The following is an 18,749-nucleotide window of genomic DNA, read 5'->3' on the forward strand; positions in this document are numbered from 1 at the left end:
TTCCTTCCATCATTTGTCATTTTCTCCAGTTTTCTTTCTGAGGTGGTTTGGTAGGAGTATTCAACTTTTTTGAAAGAAACAAGCAGAAAAAGTTAGTGACAAGAGAATTTGTCCTGAGAGAAAGGGAAATTCTGTGTACTCAAACAAAGGCAATCAATTGTGGACAGACACAATACATACAAATATAGGTATTTACAAAAACAACTTTAATTGTAGGTGTGTTAATGTATATCACCTTGGGCCTCCCTCCTCAAGAAGGGCTGAAGACTAAAGGACTGATTGATGGTGAAACAAGACACCTAGAGTCATCTGCTGAATGAGGCAGTGAAGGGGGAGGGGGCGGTACTTCTGTAGGGCTGGTGGTGCTGCCGCCCCAACTCTGGGCCTGCTGGCTCTGGCCTTGGATATGTTAGCTTCTCTGAAAGACAAACGTCCCAGGACAGTGTCGGGGACAGTTTCCTTTAGCCAGCCTGCTCCCTCTCCTGAACACAGCTCCTTCAGAGGCTCTGGAAAGCATGGATTGGTGAAAGCAGGCTGCTTGGGGGAGGGGATAAAAGGGGAGTCGGATTCTAGGAATCCACACCGACTCCCTAAACATTCCCCAAGTCATGCACTCTAGCAATATCCAAGGGAGGGCTAAATGGGCATTGCACTGGCGGGATTCTGTAGTCACAGCAAGACTGCAAAGGGAACTCCGGGACGCGCTTCCACGCAAGGCAAAGCTCCCCAAGTGCAGCCCGTGCTGTTAGAGCTCCCGGTCCCCAGTGGCTGTGGCGGCGCCTCCACCTCCGCCTCAGCCTCCGCCTCCTCCACCCCCGCCCAGATCCAGTGGCCCTTTCGCTCCGGCTCTGGCAGTGGCGGTCGCAGCTGGAGGAACGCGCAGGCGCTGAGGCCGCAGCTGGCTGGGAGGGAGGCAGCGGCTGCAGCAGCGGTGGTCGTAGTAGCAGCTGGCCGGGCTCGGAGCGCGAGTAGCGGTGGCTGTCCTGCACGGGTGAGTGGGACCCCTACCTATTGGCCCTACCTTCCCGCCGCCCCCGCGTCCCCCAGCTCTGTTTTTCTTTGGGAAAGCTTTAGGGACTGCGAGTGGGTCTAGAAGAGGATTCCCGCGTGGGAAGGGTATTTCCACGCATTTCCAATGCCTTGCATTTCCCCGCCTCCCTGTCCGGAGCTACTCCCGGCAAGACTAGAGAAGCCGAGGGAGAAATGAAGCAGTGGGGCTCGTGCCACTGCTGCCTGGGTGTCAGAATCCAGCTGTGGGGCACGCATGTCCCCCGTAGCGCCCAGAGGACGGAGTTGGGGCTTTATCAGGAGTTTTTTGGGTGTTGGTGGGAAGGGGTAATGAGCACCAACCTTCCAGCACCGGGAAGAAAGTGGGTGACTTGCCTCCGGGAAGGGGATCGGACTTGAAGTTTGATTGCACCCACCAGTTCTCGGGCTTTGTCCGACCTACGGGCCTGAAGAGTTGTGCCGGATAATTTGGGGAGAAGGACTTGAGAATTTGGCTTGGGGCTTGGGGGGAGGGGTCGCGGAATAGCTGGGTCCCAGAGAATGATTTTCCCTGCCCCGGGAAAGGCAGAGCCGGAGTCCTTTTTTGGGGGGAGGTGCGCGATTGTGCCGAGTTTTATATCTCTTGTCTTTCTCTTCGGGGCTGTGGAGTTGCTGGAAAAGTTCTTCGTCGTTGGGGGTGAGGGTCGTGGAGGGGTAGTAGTCTAGGGTAGGCTACAGATCTAGTCCCCGCGTAGTGCCGGGGTAGGCGTGACGATTTATGACTTACTCCCCCACCCTTCGAGATTTTATGACTCCCACACTCTCCACTCCCTCCACGTGAGCATTGACCATTTTTCCGCTTCATTGTGTTGGTGGAAATTTTAACAAAGGGAATGGCTGTTTTCTAGGCAGCAATGTGTGACAGCCACTGGGGAGGAGGGAGGGAATCAGAGCTGGTGCTTGACTGTTGACTTAGGCTTGGCCCTCGGGGATTGGGGAACTTTCTTTAGGATATTAACTCCAGAGCTAGAAGGGACCTCTGGGGCCAACAAGTTCTTCCCTTTTTCTTTCTACCCCTTTTGCCCCCGGTCCATTTTTCAGATGTGGAGACTGAGATCCAGGGAGAAGTGACTTGCTCAACCAGTTCACACAGGTAAGTAACATCAGAGGTGGTATTTGAACCTTGGTCCTCTGGCACCCAAATCTGTGCTGTCTCCACTTTCCCAACAATTTTGCCTACTTCTGAGGAGTGAAGGAAGTGAAGAAAATTTTCTCTTCCCCTGACATTTGATATTATTTTCGTAGAAGCCATGATGGAGATAACTCTTAAAAAAAAGTGAACCATAGTACAGATCTGGGGCTGCTTTGGGCTAGAATCTGTCCGATTTTGTGATTGTGCTGTGAATGCTACCTACCTTTAAGTTGAAGGGGGTTCAGATCCATAAAAGATAAAGGAGGGGGATTTGAGAGAACATAGTTGGAAGGACGGGCTAAATGGCAAAGTTAAAGAGAAATTACGGGTGTGAAGTTAGGGGAGAAGTCAAATCTCAACACTGGAGAACATTTGGAGAAAGAAGAGATCAAGGTGTTACCAAAGGGATGAACAGTACTGATTAAATTTAATAGACAAGTTGGTTATGTGTAAAAAAAACTTCAGTTTCATTATGTTAGGACCTTGAAGATAATATGGTTTTTGTAAAAAACAACACAACACTGAATCTTGTATTGGCTAAAGATTCTTAGGCTTCCATTGTCTAATTTCTATTCTCAGTGGCACAAACAGTATGTGCATATGAGAACCTGGCTCAGTTCTGATGTAGATATTTTTACTCCTTTGTTCTGGTTAATACAACAAAACATTCTGGACTTCTTCCTCCTCCACCCCTTTCCCTTCATTGTTGAATCCTGTTTTACAAACACTGATTTTCAGATCTTTGTTCTGTTTAAAAGACAGTCACATCTTCCAAGTATGAAACAATCAGGGTTTTTGCTGAATACTGATTAAGGAAGGTCTTAATCCTTTAAAAAAAATCATTAAGACTAGTGCTTTGCAGTTAACAACACAAAATGCAGTATTTCATTAAAATGTAAACCTTTTCAATATTAAAATTTCCAGCATAGGTATACATTTAAAAAGTCCCACTAATTGGCAGTGATGGAACATGATCGCATTAGGGGTGGTATAGTATAACATTATATTCATTATGGCTTTAAAAAAAAACCTAGATATTCAAAATGGCAGACATATTTTCAAGTATTGTTGGAAAATGAAAATATTCTAGGTTTAAGATGTTGGGAACAGCCGTTAAAAAATAGAACCACTAACCTGTGTAACCACATCAAGGCCCTGGATTAGGCCCTGGAAGAAAAAATTATTCAAATATTCATATGCCTGAAAGATGGATAAGGATAAGGAAGCACTGTGAAGAGGCCTGGATTTAGAGTGAACTTCAGATCTTGGGTCCGACATTTACCAATGTACGTCAAACCCAAATCTGCACCACTATATCTTCTAACCATTACTTTCAACAAATACTTGAAAACATCTATCATGTCATTCCTATGACTTTTCTAGGTATACATCCCGTCTCTGGAATCAATCCAGATGTGGCATATTACCTAGTTTTCTCCCTATCCTGTTGAGCCTCGTCTTGACCTGGCTTTCAGTTCAGTATAACAAACATTTCTTAAGCTTCTACTATGAACAGAAGTTGCTCAGAATGAGAAACTGTGGTTGGGTTTCCTCCTTCTACATCTATGTGGTCAGAGATTCATTGAAGTATGTAATTTGATGTGCCAAATACTGTGGTATCCTCTAGGGATACAAACACACAAAAATAAAGCAGTGAAGGGGTTGTGTGAGAAATAGTGTGTACACGTATAAGTAAATGCAAGTTAATTTGAGGGAGGAGAGAACACTAACACCTGGAGGGCGGGGGAAGTAGTGGGAGAATAGGAAAGGCTTCCTTGAAGTTAGATGATGTTCTGAGAGATAGTTTTAGCTGCTTGGTGGTTCAGACGAGGTGATGATGAAGGCAACTTCTTTCTAGAAGTTTGTGAAATAGAGAATTCAATTTGGGATCATTGGATCATAAATCATATATAAATGCTAGACATTATTAATATTATAGAAGGGGGGATGGTAAGGTAAGTATTTACTATGTGCTAGGCAGTGTACTAAGCACTTACCAAATATTGGCTCATTTAATGTTCCCTACAACTCTGGGAGATAAATGCTGTTATTATCCCTATTTTACAGTCGAGGAAACTGAGGCATCTAGAGGTTAAGTGACATGCCCAGTGTCACACAGCTCGTAAGTGTCTGAGGCTAGATCTGAACTCCGGTCTTACTGACTCCAGATCTATCCCAGCATCCACTTTATCATCTAGTTTCCTCAATGAAGGGGGATCTCAGGAGGCCACTCAGTTCGTTTGACTGATGAGGCGGTCAAGTGAACTTAAATGACATCCAAGTTTGAAAGCTTGCCGGGAAAGCAGGCTTAAACGAAGGGAGAGGGAGAATGGGAGAGACTTGGTCATGTGTGTAGGAGAAGTAGAGAAGGAGCCAGTGAGTAAGGAGAGATTGTAGATGAGATTGGTAAGGGTGGATGAGGTAATTTATGGGAGAGTAGAGTTTACATCAAAGGTACCAGAAAGGGGGTTGGAATCTCCAAGGAGAAAGGCCTCTCTCATCACTAGAGACTGAACCAAAGGAGGAAGGTTTTTGAAACAGAGTAAGCAAGAAGCAAGAGCTTGAGCCAGATAGCCTATGTTTTCATTAATTCATCTAACAAACATTTAAATGCTTTCTGAATGCCAGGTTCTTGTGCTAGGCTCAAGGGGCTTATTAGGAGCTGCAACAAAGTAAAACTAAAATGGAAGCAAAGTAACTACAAAGTAATTTAGTGGAGGTGGGGGAGGCTGGCAGAAGCCCTCAGGGAGATCTGGATGGATCTTATGCACTTAAGGTGAGCCTTGAAGGAAATCAGAGGTGAGAAAAGGAGTGCATTCTGGGTGAGGAGGACAATGGCACAAAGGTGCAAAGATCAGAGGTGGAGTGTTGTACAAGGGAAACAGCAAGTAAAGAATTTTGGCTGGAGATGAAGTTTGCAATAAACTTAGACCGATTGTTAAAGCTTTAAATGGCAAGTTAGAGAAGTTTGATTCTAGAGAGGCAAGAGGGAGTCACTGAAGGTTCCTGATGGAGGGAATGTCGTGGTCAGACCTGTGCTTTAGGGATTTTGTCAGCCTCGAGGAGAGAGGATAAATTAGATAGGGAAAGCTTGGAGGCTAGCAGACAGTTAATTAGGAGGCTATTGTAGTAGTTCAGGTGAAAGCTAGACAAGAATCAGGAAAACCTGAGGCTGTGTTCCTACTGCCATATATTGCCGATGCGATCGTGGGCAAGTCACAAAATCAGAGCTTCAGGTCCCCAGTCTATAAAACAGGGATAATACTTTCACTATCTAGCCTCATGGGACTGTTTAAAGAAAGACACTTTGCTAGACATAGGAGGGGTAGGGAAATGCACTGGATCTATGGTCTCATTGGTATATGAAACCTTCCAGGTAAGGAAACTTCCTCTACCAAAACACTTGGGTATATTCTTTGCATTTCTATAGAGAGCTGTCTGGAGTAGCGATTTCAAATTAATCAAAGAGGGGGCCTCTAAACCATGTATAAGGATCCCTGCAGTCTTCATATGACTTAAAAAACCACATGTTAACATAATCTATGTTCTATTGTATTTTTATTTATTTTGTTAAACATTTCCCAATTACATTTTAATCTGATATGGGCTGCACTGGGAGTGTGGTGGGCCATGTATTTGATGTCTCTGGACTAGGAGACTTGAGAGATGGAGACAGGTGGGACGGGGGAACCCAGGGCTATCTGTGTTCCTAGGCCAGCTTTCTATTCACTCAGACTTGCTGCCTCTCTCCAGACACTGAACAAGTTACAAATCTACCTACTTTTACTCCAGCTCATATCTCTTCATCTTGCTCTTAAAGACAGCATGAGACTTTGTGGAAATCTTCTTGAGCTATTTCTACAACATTCCTATCATATATGAGTTCCTCTGCCTAGGAGGGAATAAGATGAGTCTGACATAACCTGTATTTTATTGATAACCACAGTTATCCCTTCCACATTGAGACTTTCCCCGTGGTGGTTTCGATATATCAAGGGTTGGCATAAGAAATTAAATGGGAATTTTTGGGGAGTTTTGCTTAAGCTGCAGATGACACACGAAGGCCAGCAGATGATACAGAGTCTATGACCAAATATTTAACCCAAATTTTACAATAAGGTACTGTAAACTCCCCATAAAAGAAAAAGAAAAAATTCACATTTACTTCTCTGGCATGGAGGGCCAAAAAATTTTATGTAGATTTTCCAGATCTCAGGAGGGCCTTGCCCCTAACCCAGGGGTGGGGAACTTGCAGCCTCAAGAACAGAGGAAGTTTGGATTCAGTCAGAGAGCCACACTTGAGGACCTAGATAGCCAGGTGTGGCCTTGAAGCTAGAGGTTGCCCACCCCTGCCCTAACCCCTTTGATGTGGAAAGGATAACTGTACTTTCTTTTCTGAATGCTCACAAGCCATTCATTCCCTTAATAATATGTCTACAGATAATGAAAGATACTCCCCTCCCTTTCAAGAGAACGGTGGGAGATTTTGGGTGCAGAATGTTTGCATGTATTGGTAGACAAGTTCACTGTTGCTTGTGTTTGCTTAATTGTCTTTGTTGTAAGGGAGGACTCATTGTGGGGAGGGGGCGATGTGACATAAGGTGAGTTGGATACAGAAATGAATTCTCTTCAAAACACATCAGAACATTTTTTAACAAGTGTTTTGGAATTTTGCCAATAGAAGCCAAGCTGAATGATCTTGTTAGTTATGAGGATGAACCCCCAAATCTGAAATAATTTAGAAGGAAATTTATTTGGTAGATAAGGAAAGCCAGAAGGAGGCCCCTTCCTCTGTCTCTGTGAGGTTTAAGTTATATAAAATACCAGCATTGGCATCACTGGTTGAAGTTAAGGTATTCTGTAGAGAGGGTAATTTCCAGTCAGGGTCCATTGTTATGTACACAAATAAACATGAACGTTCAAATTGAAGTTGATTGAGATGTAAACATAAAGCTTCAAATATGGGGTACCCTAAATGCTTTGCACCCTAGATTTGGGTGGGATCCAAGTATTCCCTGAAGCTATATGGCTTCCCTGGGAGTGTTTCCCACGTCACCCAATTTGTAGCCACATCAAGCTAGGTTTAAACAATATTAATAAATAGCATTTTCTGAGCAACATAATAAAATATTTCCCTACAATCTATAGTTTGTAGTCAGTATATAAACGTTTATTAAGCACTTCCTGTGTTTCAGGTACTCTACTAAGTACTAGGGATATAAAGACAGTCTCTGCTGTCAAGGAGCTCACAGTCTAATGGAGAAGACAAAATGCAAACAACTGTACAAAGAAGATACATGCTGGGTAGAGTGGAGATAATCTGGGGGAGAAGGACACTAAGAATAAGGAGGACTAGGCTTTTTCCTGAAGGTGGGACTTTATTGTTCTTCAGTCTTTTCAGTCAGGTCTGACTTGTGACCCCATTTGGGGTTTTCTTGGCAAAGATGTTGGAGTGGTTTACCATTTTCTTCTCCAGCTTATTTTGCAGGTGAGGAAACCAAGGCAGACAGGGTTGTCACTTGCCCAGGGTCACACAACTAGCAAGAGCCCAGATTTGAACTCGAAGATGAGACTTCCTGACTCCAGGCCTGGCACTTTATCTGCTGTACCACCTGGCTGCCCTATGTGACTTTAGCTGAGATCTGAAAGAAGTCGGGGTGGAGAGAGGGTTCCAGAGGAGGAAGAAAGTTCTATTCATGAGAGACAGCCAGTGAAAATCCAGTGTTTTGTGCAAGGAACAGTAACAAATTCAGTGGCATTAAGTGGAAAAGTACTTATGGGATTAATAAGGTGTAAGAAGACCAGAAAGGTATGTGTGTGTGAGAGCTGGTGATGAAGGCTTTGAGTGCCAAAGAAAGGATTTAATATTTGATCCCAAAGGCATCAGGGATCATTGGGGTTGATTGAATAGAGGGTTAACAAACCTGAGTTTTATGAAAATCACTTAGGCGGCCAAGTAGAGGATGGATTGTAGTGGGAAGAGACTTTTATTTACAGACTATATTCTCCTCCCTCTTTGAAAATTGGGGTGTTTGTCCTCTTCTGGTCCTAGACCACTTCTCCCTTTCTCCGAAAGTTTCTAAAGAGCATTGACAGTGACTTAGTAATCAGATCAGTTCATTAAGAAATGGTATTTTTAAAAATTTGGGATTGTGCATTAATTTTCTGTGCATTCATATTAGTTCTTTTGGGCAGTTCTTTTTTCTTCCCAATTTTCCAAATTTCATTTTTTAGATAAAGCTTTTCATCTCAAGATGAGAGGTATTGTGGCATTGTGGATAGAGCCAGTCTCAAAGCCTGGAGGATCTGTGTTCAGTTTCTGCCCTTGCTACATACTTGTTCCGTATGACCCTGGGACCACTTAACTTCTCAATGCGCTGGCAATTGCATGTGATTCCTAGCTTCAGAGAAGGTGCTGATGTGCTTTAATAGAGGGAACTTCCTTTCCTGGGAGCTCTTTATGTATATCACCTTAACTCTTCCATTCTACTGGCAGGTTGGGTTCCCAGCAAATAGCTACTTTTTCTCCTCAGGGTCCTGGGGACAACCTTGAGGGCCTGGGTTTTTTTTTTCCTAATACCATTTCTTTCAAATCTTTGTTCAGCGTGTTCCTCCATTATCACTCTACCAGTTCCCATGTCCCAAATATCAATTAACCAATTAATAGCAATTCGTTTTTATGGAGGGGATATATTGATGAGAAATTATAACAAGTACAGAAGAACAAAAACATTCTCAAACTCGGAACATGTTCCATTCCATACACCTTGGTCCCTGGGAAGAGTGATCTCAAACTTAAAATGGTAGCTATAAAACATTCCCTTCACCAAGAACGTCTGGCTGTGTGACACAGTAATAATAACTAGCATTTGTAGAGGCTTTCAAAGTTTGCAAAGCACATTACAAAAGTTATCTCATAACTGACGAGCTGCTCCCTTGAATGTTAGATGATGATGGGCTGGCTCCTGTGGCAGAGGGGCACTTTGAAACTCTCAACATCAGAACAAACCAATCCTCTCTGATACTCCATCACCTAAGATCAGGTGGGAATAAATACAACAGAGAGAAATAAATACAGCAGAAAGAAACAGAGGCCTTCAGGGGGAGAGACAGCCTAAGATCCCTGTCTCACCTGGAAGCTCACAGCATTTCTCCCCTTGCTTATCACCAGGGAAGAAATAGACTCCATCTGTTCTAGTCTTTTTATTTGCATTAAGTTTGTGCTCAGCAGCCAGTTAAAAGGCTTTTCATCACTGTAAAATAGATGGGAAACAGTGAGAAAATACCTGCTCTTTCTCCAAAGTGGTGAGAGGAAGCCTTCATCATGAATTTCCAGAAACAGGCTTATCAAACCTCCATCTGGATATTGCACATGCTCTCAGTTAGCCTGTGCTCTCATTGGCTAGTCACCCCTTTGCAATATTGATTGGTATAAGTACATGAAATTTATTCCTATCCCTTTATAGTTATCAAAATGCTTTCCTTACAACTACCCTAAAGGATAGGTAGTGCATTATTCCCATTTTATAGATGGGGGAATTGAGGCTCTGAAATGTTATGATTTATACATGCTCTAAAAGCTTAATAAGGACCTGAGGCAGGATTTTACCTTATACTTACTAACACCAAGTCCAGCACTAATTTCCCTTTTGTATTTGGTTTAAAAACTCCAGAAGACGATATGATATCTTTCTGTATACTCACCAGGCTAACAGTAGTACGTAATCATACACTTGAAATTAGTATTACTGGTGAATAAGTAACTGTCTCATTTTTCAGGTGTTAAATGTATAAGTAATTGAAAATGTGTTTATGGAAATGCCTTGGGGTCTTGTGGCAAAAGTCACTAGTAGGTTTATGCCATAACATATCATGGCTTAAATAGGATAGGCATCCAGTAAATATTTGTTGCATAAATAAATATCTGTTTTTGTTATATCCTCGTGCTATATCAATATAGAATTTTGAACCATTTCAATGAATAGGCGTTGAATAATTGTGATAGGAATTAGTGTGTGTTTTAATTTTAATAAACTTTGAAAATTTAAGTGATTTAAATTGCTAATTTACATTTGAAGCAAATTAAATGTGCTGGTAATTAGTATATCTTCTTCAGTTTTTTTGGGGGGGTGGGCAGGTGGGCTTCATTTCTTAGAACTTAAACTAACTTTTCCATAGAAATTAAATCTGACATACCTTTTCTTTGAGTTTCTACAGGATAATCTGACAAGGGGAAGGATAGGTTGGTTGAACTATAAACCTTTTACTCTTGCATAGAACTTTTTCTATTATGCTGTTAACTCTAATTAGGATGGATTTTTCAAGTTTAATGATGCTTGCACATGACATACACTACTGAATGATTTAAACAACTCTGGAGTCTGTTATATTTCTAGTGTGTTAGAATTCCTTTCTTCATTAACTCTCCTTTGGGGCTGTGTTAAATTCAGCTATATTGCAAGTTTCAATGTAAGATATCCTTGGAACCTGAGACTTCCACATTAATGAATTTCTTCAGTATCTCTGAACTAGTCTTTAGATGGACTATGGGGCATATTTGCCTTACACAGAATTCTGCTGTAGTGGAAAGAAAGTGTTATAAAACAAACAGGCTTGTAGTAAGTTTCCAGGACGGTCTATTTTCTTTATTGTTTCCTCACGTACCACGTACTTTTGGTAATTTATTATGTATCTTTTCTCCTCTTTTTGAAGAGCCTTAAATGAAGCAATAACTTAATGGGGGTGAAAAAACAGAGAAGTGCCCTTTAGCAGGGTATATCATTAAGGCACAATTCATGCTTTCAAAGAAAATCATGAATATGCCTGAATGGTCCAGAATCGCAAGATATAAGGAATTTTCTAAGTAGAAGGCAGAGGAGTTAAAGCATTTATTCAAGGTCCAAAATAACAGACCCATGGACCAGTGTCGCCAGTTCGATAACCTGGCAAGAACTTTCCAAAACCAATATGCCCATCTCACAATAGTGGCCAGGAGGTTACAGAAAAATATTATGGCAGAAAGCCAAGCCATACCGGTGCTTCCCCCCAATGCTAGGGCCCTCCAGTAAGAAGATTACCCACTGGCCTCAGGCCCTTGTTCAGCACTCTCCAGTCTAGATGAGAGTCCTGCTTTTAGTAGCGCCTGCTGCCACTGCCCCCACTTCTCCTTCTCCTCCCTCTACTACATCTCAATCTCCAAGCTATGTTCTCTCCTTTTATATAGTCACCAGAGGTCATCCTGTCGACTAGAACATCATCTGAGTGACCAGAACTCAGGTGCCTACCACTGGCTCTGGTCTTAGCCACTCCCCCTAGGACCCTGAGAGCCCCGCCTGGAGTCTATTCAAATGGGCAGGACAGATCTTCTCATTTATTGATTGGCTGTACACAGGGTGACCAAGTGTTTTCTGGAATTAGAAGCAGGAAGTTTGCTCTCCTTTCTGAAGATTACTAGCTGTTTCTGTTATCTATGTGGTACTTAATAAAACTATTTGATTTAATTAAGGCCCAGCTTAGAGAGGTCTGTCTTGTGGTTTCTAGGACATTTTGCCTAAACCCATTCAAGAGGTTTTTAAGGTCTATTGTTAAGGACTACAAAATTGAAAATTTGATGTGTGTATGTATGCATGTATGTATATTGTATCTAGATGTATGTAGATCCTTTTGTGACTGTAAGTGTAGATGATAATAATGGTGATATTTAATTTTTTTCCTATTTAGAAAATTTTATTTAAATACATCATCCACTTAGGCAGTTTGGGGCAGTGGATACGGTGCTGGACCTTGACCCCTCACTCTTAACTCTCCATAGCAAATATGTTGCCAATACCTGTTTATTTTAACTTAATAAACTCTTTTACAGATGCTCTTATCGAGCCTTGGACACTTGCCACCACCCTGATGCAAGGCCCTTATCACCTCCTATCAAGACTATTGCATTAACTCTCTGGGTGTTCTCCCTGCCTCAAGTCTTTTCCTAATCCATCCTCAACCCAGCTGTCATTTTGACAGCTCTTTCTAAACTTCAGGTCTGATTATGTCACTTCCTCCCCTCTCCCCTTAATAAGTTGCAGTGGAACTTTATCAACTATAGGATCAAGTATAAAATGCTGTTTGGCATTTAAAGCCCTTCATAGCTTTGTAACCTCTCCCCATGACCTCCTCCTCCACTTTTCTAGTCTTCTTACACCTTCCTCCCTACCAGTTCTCATACTATCCAGTGACAAGGGCCTCTTTGCTATTTCTTGAATAATACATTTGATCTCTGTCTGGATTCTGGGCGTTTTCACTGACTGTTCCCAGTACCAGGAATGTTGACTTTCATCTCTGCCTACTGGCTTCCCTTATTTCCTTCAATATCAGCTAACATCCATCTCCTACATGAAGCCTCTCCCAATTCTAGGACCTCCACTCTGCAGACCATTTCTGGTTTCTCTTGTATATATCTTGTGTTGTTTGCATATTGCCTCCTCCATATTATTAGACTGTGAATTCCTTGAGAGTAAGGGACTTATCTTAGTGCAGAGAACAAATGTATTAATGCCTAGCACCCAGTAGGCACTGAATAACTGTGTATTGACTGACTTACGTGGAAGTTTTGGAGACCAGAGTTCAAATCCTGCCCTATGAAACTTACTGGGTTTACAGTCATTGGTAAATCACCTTACCACTCTGAGCCTCAGACAACTCCCGTAGAGTGGAAAAAACAGCCCAATGAAGTCAGAAGCCCTAGATTCAAATTCTGCAGCTGATGCTTCTTGCTAAGGTAGAGTTGTCCATGATAATGACATAGTAACAGTAATGACGTGCTAACTAGTTTGGGATGTTTTACTAAAACAGACACATGACACAGTAGCCCAAGTACTCCTAAAATAGGAACCATAGTAATTAATGTAGTTCGCATTTGTGTTTTAAGCAAATTGCATGATTCCTGTGTGCCTTAGAGTCATCCCGTGCAAAAATAGATGTACATTATCTTCGAGGAACGATGAGATGTAAAATAAGATAATGTGCCCCAGTGCCCAGGGAGCTCTAGAAATGCATAATAGAGATTTTATCCCTGAAGTTGCTTAGTTCTCTCATCCTGGCTTGGTAATAACTGCTGTCGTTATTGTGAAGCCTATTCAAACAAAGATAATGAGCTTGTGAAAGAACCTATTATTAGATCTTTAAAAGGTGTGGCAGTTGAGGGGGGGGTGTGTGTGTGGAATTTAAATGAATTAGACTTCCTTTTGACTAGTGTTCAGCATGACTGTAACATAGAACCCATGATTGCTGTGGGAAGGGATGTTGGTCTTTTCCGAATCCTGAGCTTGAATTAAGTCAAACGTAGACTAGTTCTCCTTCAAATCCTGGCATTTTATAAAAATAAGATAAGTGTTTTTAGGACTTAACCTGTAGTCCCAAACTACTCGGGCTTGGTGCCAGGGAAAGGGTTGTTATACAGTGTTAGATTGTAGAGTTGCTAACGTCTTTTTCTGTCGGTGCCCAGGCTTTGTGGTCTGACATATAACATTATGAATTCTTTTTTTATGTGGTAAATCTACATGAATAACTTGCCCCAGTAATCCCTTAAGTAGCATTTTGCTGAAATTTAGAAAAAAAAATGTTAAAAATTGTTTGTATATGTACTTGGGAAAAAAAATTTTTTTTTTAAAAAAGGTATTTTGCTGAGAAGCCATAAGTCAGAAACATATGCACAAATTTGAATTTGCTGTCTCTGCAAGAAAAAAGTTAATTGAATGTTTCATGTTTCTCTATGTTACTGTTACTCATATGTCCAGAAAAATTTTTTAAAAATGTTCCTTTCTGTGTAATTTCCCCATACTTAGTATCCCAATAGCTTTTTTGGATTTTTCTACTAAAATATTATTGCATATGAAATTTGAAAGTAGATTTTTTTCTGTTAATAGACAAAATAGACTGAAAGTCCACATATTTTACTTTTATGAATATGAAGTATTATATAAAATGATAATTTTCTGTGTGGAATTCTGTTTGGAAACCTAGACTCCTTCAGGGCTTTAAAAAAAATTAGTTCTTAACATTTACATTTTGATCTATATGAAAGAATTAGGTTAAACATGCTTTCTAATGTACAAGGGTTGTGTATTTTTTTATTTGCAATTGAAAAGTTAATAAAATTAAGTAATTCAAATTAGCTTTGCCAATCATCTAATATCTGAAAATTTGATTTGTTCAGCAAATGTTTATTGAATGGATACTATTTACAAGGCACTATGGAAAACGCATTTATTCAGTAAGCATTTATTAAACTTCTATGTGTAAGGTACCGAGAAAAGAGAAAAATGAGCCCCTTCCCTCAAGGAGTTTACGTTATATTGGATGATGGAGAGGGAAACAATGTGCATAGAAAATTAACTACAAAACAGGTACAAAGTAATTGGGGAGGGGGAGCAGGGAAGACTATTAGGTACTGGGAAATCAGGGTAGGCTTTGCTACTTTGATTAGGTGGCCAATGTTGGTGGCCCTGGAGCTGAATATTAAAGAAGTTAAGACTTTTGAGAGGCAAGATGAGGAGGAAGCATATTCCTAGAATGTAAGAGATGCTGTGCAAAATCATGGAGGAGGGAGGATGAGGGAAGAAGGACCAATTATGGTGAACGGGAACCAGTGTGGTTTTGCTGGAACATAACATTAATGCTAAAGAATAACGTGGGAGAGATTTGAAGCAGGATTTTAAAGACAGATTAGGGGGCAGTTATACTAGCCTAAGTGAGATGTGAGGAGAACTTAACCCAGGAGGGTTGTGTACAAGTGGAGAGAAAAGTGTGGATGTCAGACTTAGTGTGGAGATAGAATTTACAAGATTTGGCAACTAATTGAATATGAGGAGGTTGCAAATCTTGGTGAGTGGAAGGATGTTGGTGCCCAGAAATAGAGAAGTTTGGTGGAAATGATAATGAATTCAGTTTTGAATGATTTGAGTTTGAAAGGTCTATAGGACCTCCAGTTGGTGATCCAGTTGGTGATTCCTGATGTTCAGTAGGCTTTCCTAGGTGGAGACTACTCCTTTCCCATGGAACTTATAGTTTACTAGGGAAGGTTGGACAGAATTAAATACAACGCAAGGAGAGAATGTAAAAATGGAGAACAGAAGAACAGTAAAAAGGGCTAAGGATAAAATGACTTCTGAACAGAGAATCAAGGAGGAACTGGTATTGATTAGTGCCTTGTGAACAAGGGGTCGGTGTTGGGTTGGCAGGATGGGAGGAGAAGGTGGGGCAAGGCATTCTTGCCAGGAAGCTTTAGAGCAGGAGTTTTTAAGTTTGTTGTTGTCATCGTTTGTCTAATGGATCCCCTTTAGCAGGGCAGCCAGGTGGTGGCCCAGTGGATAGAGCTCCAGGCCTGGAGTCAGGAAGACTCATCCCCCCGAGTTCAAATCTAGCCTCGGACACTTACTAGCTATGTGATCCTGGGCAAGTCACTTAAACCAGTTTGCCTCAGTTTCCTCATCTGTACAATGCAATGGAGAAGGAAATGGCAAACCACTCCAGTATGTTTGCTAACAAACCCCCAAATGAGGTCATGAAGAGTTGGTCATGACTGAATCCAATCTTCCTGACTCCAGGCCTGACACTCTATCCACTGCACCAACTTGTTGTCCTGATGGTATATAGGAGAAATATTATATGTATATTTATTTATGTGGTATATAATGGCTGTGGGAAAACCTGGAATTGGGGAGACCAGTTAAGAGATTACTATAATCAAATAAGTAATGAAGCCCTGACCCAAGGCTGTTGCAGGGGGAATGGAAAGAAGTGTGACAGCTATTTTGCATGGGAGAGATTATAGCAGCAGAATTGGTAGGACTACCCTGTCCCCATACCTGGAACATACTCCCTTCTCATTGTGACCTCCCAGAAGCCTTACATTCTTTAACAGTTCAGCCCTTAAGCAAAGCCTTCCTGATCCCATCAGTATTTTCTTCCTCTTAGGTTTCTTCTTATTTACTTATAGGTTTACATATTATTTCTTCTCAGTAATGTATGTGTCAGAGCCAGGGACTTTAAAAAAAAAACCATTTAAGATTCTTAACAAATGTTAAATGGAGCCAGGTGTGGTGGTTCTTGCCTGTAATCTCTGAAGTTAGAAAGGCTGAGGCTTGTGGGCCTGGTAGGGCTAAAACCAATCAGATGTCTGTGCTAAGTCTCAAACCAATATGATGAGCCCCTGGGAGACTGGGCAACCAAATAGAGCACACCATAGATTCCACCTCCGTCAGTTGTGGGGTCAGGCTGGTGAGTGGCTGCTGTACTTCCAGCCTGAGAGAGAGATAGGGAGACTGAGTCTCTTCATCCCAAACTCCCCTTACCCATCAACATTAACTGATTAATTTTAGGTGGCAGGCAGGCAGAAGGAATAAAAAAAAACACTCTAATGTTTAAAGCCTGGGTGATTGGGAGCTTTGCCATTTTTTAGAAGAGATGGAAGTCTAGTTCTACGTAGGAGATATTTGAAGTTTGAGACATTTTGAGGTTGGGCAGATTTTACGTTTGGGTGTAGATAGTTGTTCAGGAAATGGTTATGAGTCCTGGGTTCTAGTTTTGATTCTGCCTCTCTCTACCTGACTTTGTAACATTGGACTAGTAACAGCACTAAAACTCACCTTTAAAAGGAGGGGTTTGGTCTACATGAGCTTAAGGTTCTCTGGAATCAAGAGATTAGTTAATTTACCAATCATTCATGGAGCACCTGTTGTGTGTCAGACTCAGTGCTAGGTAGTAGGGTGTAGAGACCAAAATAAAAACAAAAACCAGTCTGTGCCCTCCTTGAGTTTACATTCTAATCTAAACTAAACTTACTTTTTGCTCTAATCTAATCTAAGAGGGGAAAAACTGGTACACAGATTAGATAAGGCAAATCAAGTGAAACAGCATTTTATCTGTAAGCACCATTCTGAGCCAGACACTGTACCACATGCTAGGGATATAAAGAAAAGCACCCTGCCCTCAAGGAGCTCACAAGGAGCTCACAATCCAACATGTAAGCAATTGTGTACAAAGAAGATGTATAGGGGATCAATTATAAATAATCACAGAGACAAGACACTAGCATTAAAGGGAGGCTTCTTGCAAGAGGTGAGATTTTAGTTGTGACTTGAAGGTAAGCCAGGGATGCCAGGAGGCAGAGGTGAGAAAGGAGAGAATTCCAGGTATGCCATACAGCCAGTGAATGAATTGTCTTGTTCAAGGAATAGAAAGAAGGTCTGAGTATAAGAAGACCAAAAAGGTAAATAAATAAAATAAATTAAAAAATAAGGAATGGTGAAAGATGAATAAGTAAATAAAAATATTTACAAACTTAGAAATTAATTTTTTAGGCATTGGCAGGGGAGGGAGATGCGCCAACAATCAGGATAGCCTCACAGTAGGATGTGGCATTTGGGCTGAGCTTGAAAGGAATGTAGGGTTTCTAAGAGGTGTAGAATTAAGGGGGAAGTGTATTCTAGGCATGAGGAGACAAGTTGTGCAAAAGCACACAAACAGGAGATAAAATATTGTGAAAGAGGAACAGCAAAGCAAATCAGTTTGGCTAGAGCATTAGTGTGTGAAGGAGAATACTGTACCAGGCTTCTAACCTGGAAGCACATTGTGTGAAGGGTGTTACATGTCAGGCAGAAGAGTTTGTATTGTATCCTAGAGGCAAGAGGAAGCCCATGGAGTATGTTGAGAAGAGGAATGATATAGACATATCTGTGCTTCAAGAAAATCACTTTAGTAGTTGGATGGATGGATGACGGATAAAAATGAGAGAGACGGGATTCAGGGAGACCACTGATTTGGACAGAAGGTGACAGAGACCTGAACGAGGGTCATGGCTAAGTCAGTGGATGGAAGGTGAGAGATGTGAGAAGGTGATGGGATTGGTGGCAGATGTGGTGGAACTGATAAGATTTGTCAGCTAATTGTGATGATCAAGAGAGAAGAGTTTAAGGTTGACCTCAAAGTTCTGAACCTGGGTGGCTGGAAAGAATTTTGGAACAAAACTAAAAATGAATCTTTTATCTCCTTTGACACCCTAAAGACCAAGGACATGTCTCTGATTTGCACAACCAGGGTCCAGAAGTCCTAGACATAAGTGGGGGGTGGAATGATGTGTGAGGGGAATAGAAGTGTACCTCAACAGAAATAGTAAGTTTAGGGAAGAAGGAAAGGTTTTGAGGAAAAGAAAATGAGTTCTGTTTTGAATATACTGAACTTGAAATCCCTATGAGATATCCAGGTGGAAATATCCAACAGACAGTTGGAGGTTTGGGGCTGTAGCTCAGAAGAGAGAGTAGGTCTGAAGCATAAAGATAATTTTGTTATTCAGTCTTGTCTCTTTTTTTTTAAGTTAACTTGTAATATATTTCCATTTTGGTAGCTTTCGAAAGGTTGTATCCCTTTGGTCTGACAGTATAATAAAAGAAATAGATAAGGATCATTTTACACAATGGAAAAATTAATAGTGGTACAAATGTCATTAAAATATTCCTGAATCTTGTGAAAATGAATGCTAAAAAATTACTTGACGTGTAACTGGGGGAAAAATAAAATACTATTT

The 18,749-nt window shown here is 41.3% G+C and overlaps 1 protein-coding gene across 1 annotated transcript in view; it reads left to right on the plus strand.

Annotated features, from left to right (window-relative positions):
- Nucleotides 1–875: 875 nt before the first annotated feature.
- Nucleotides 876–18,749, plus strand: part of PRRG1 (proline rich and Gla domain 1) — a 150,961-nt gene continuing 133,087 nt past the window's right edge. Inside the window, exon 1 of the mRNA XM_036746804.1 lies at nt 876–991. The gene's annotated coding sequence lies outside the window, so the exon portion shown is untranslated. The remainder of the gene's footprint in view (nt 992–18,749) is intronic.

This window comes from Trichosurus vulpecula, chromosome 2, assembly GCF_011100635.1.
Source record: "Trichosurus vulpecula isolate mTriVul1 chromosome 2, mTriVul1.pri, whole genome shotgun sequence".
NCBI lineage: Eukaryota > Metazoa > Chordata > Mammalia > Diprotodontia > Phalangeridae > Trichosurus > Trichosurus vulpecula.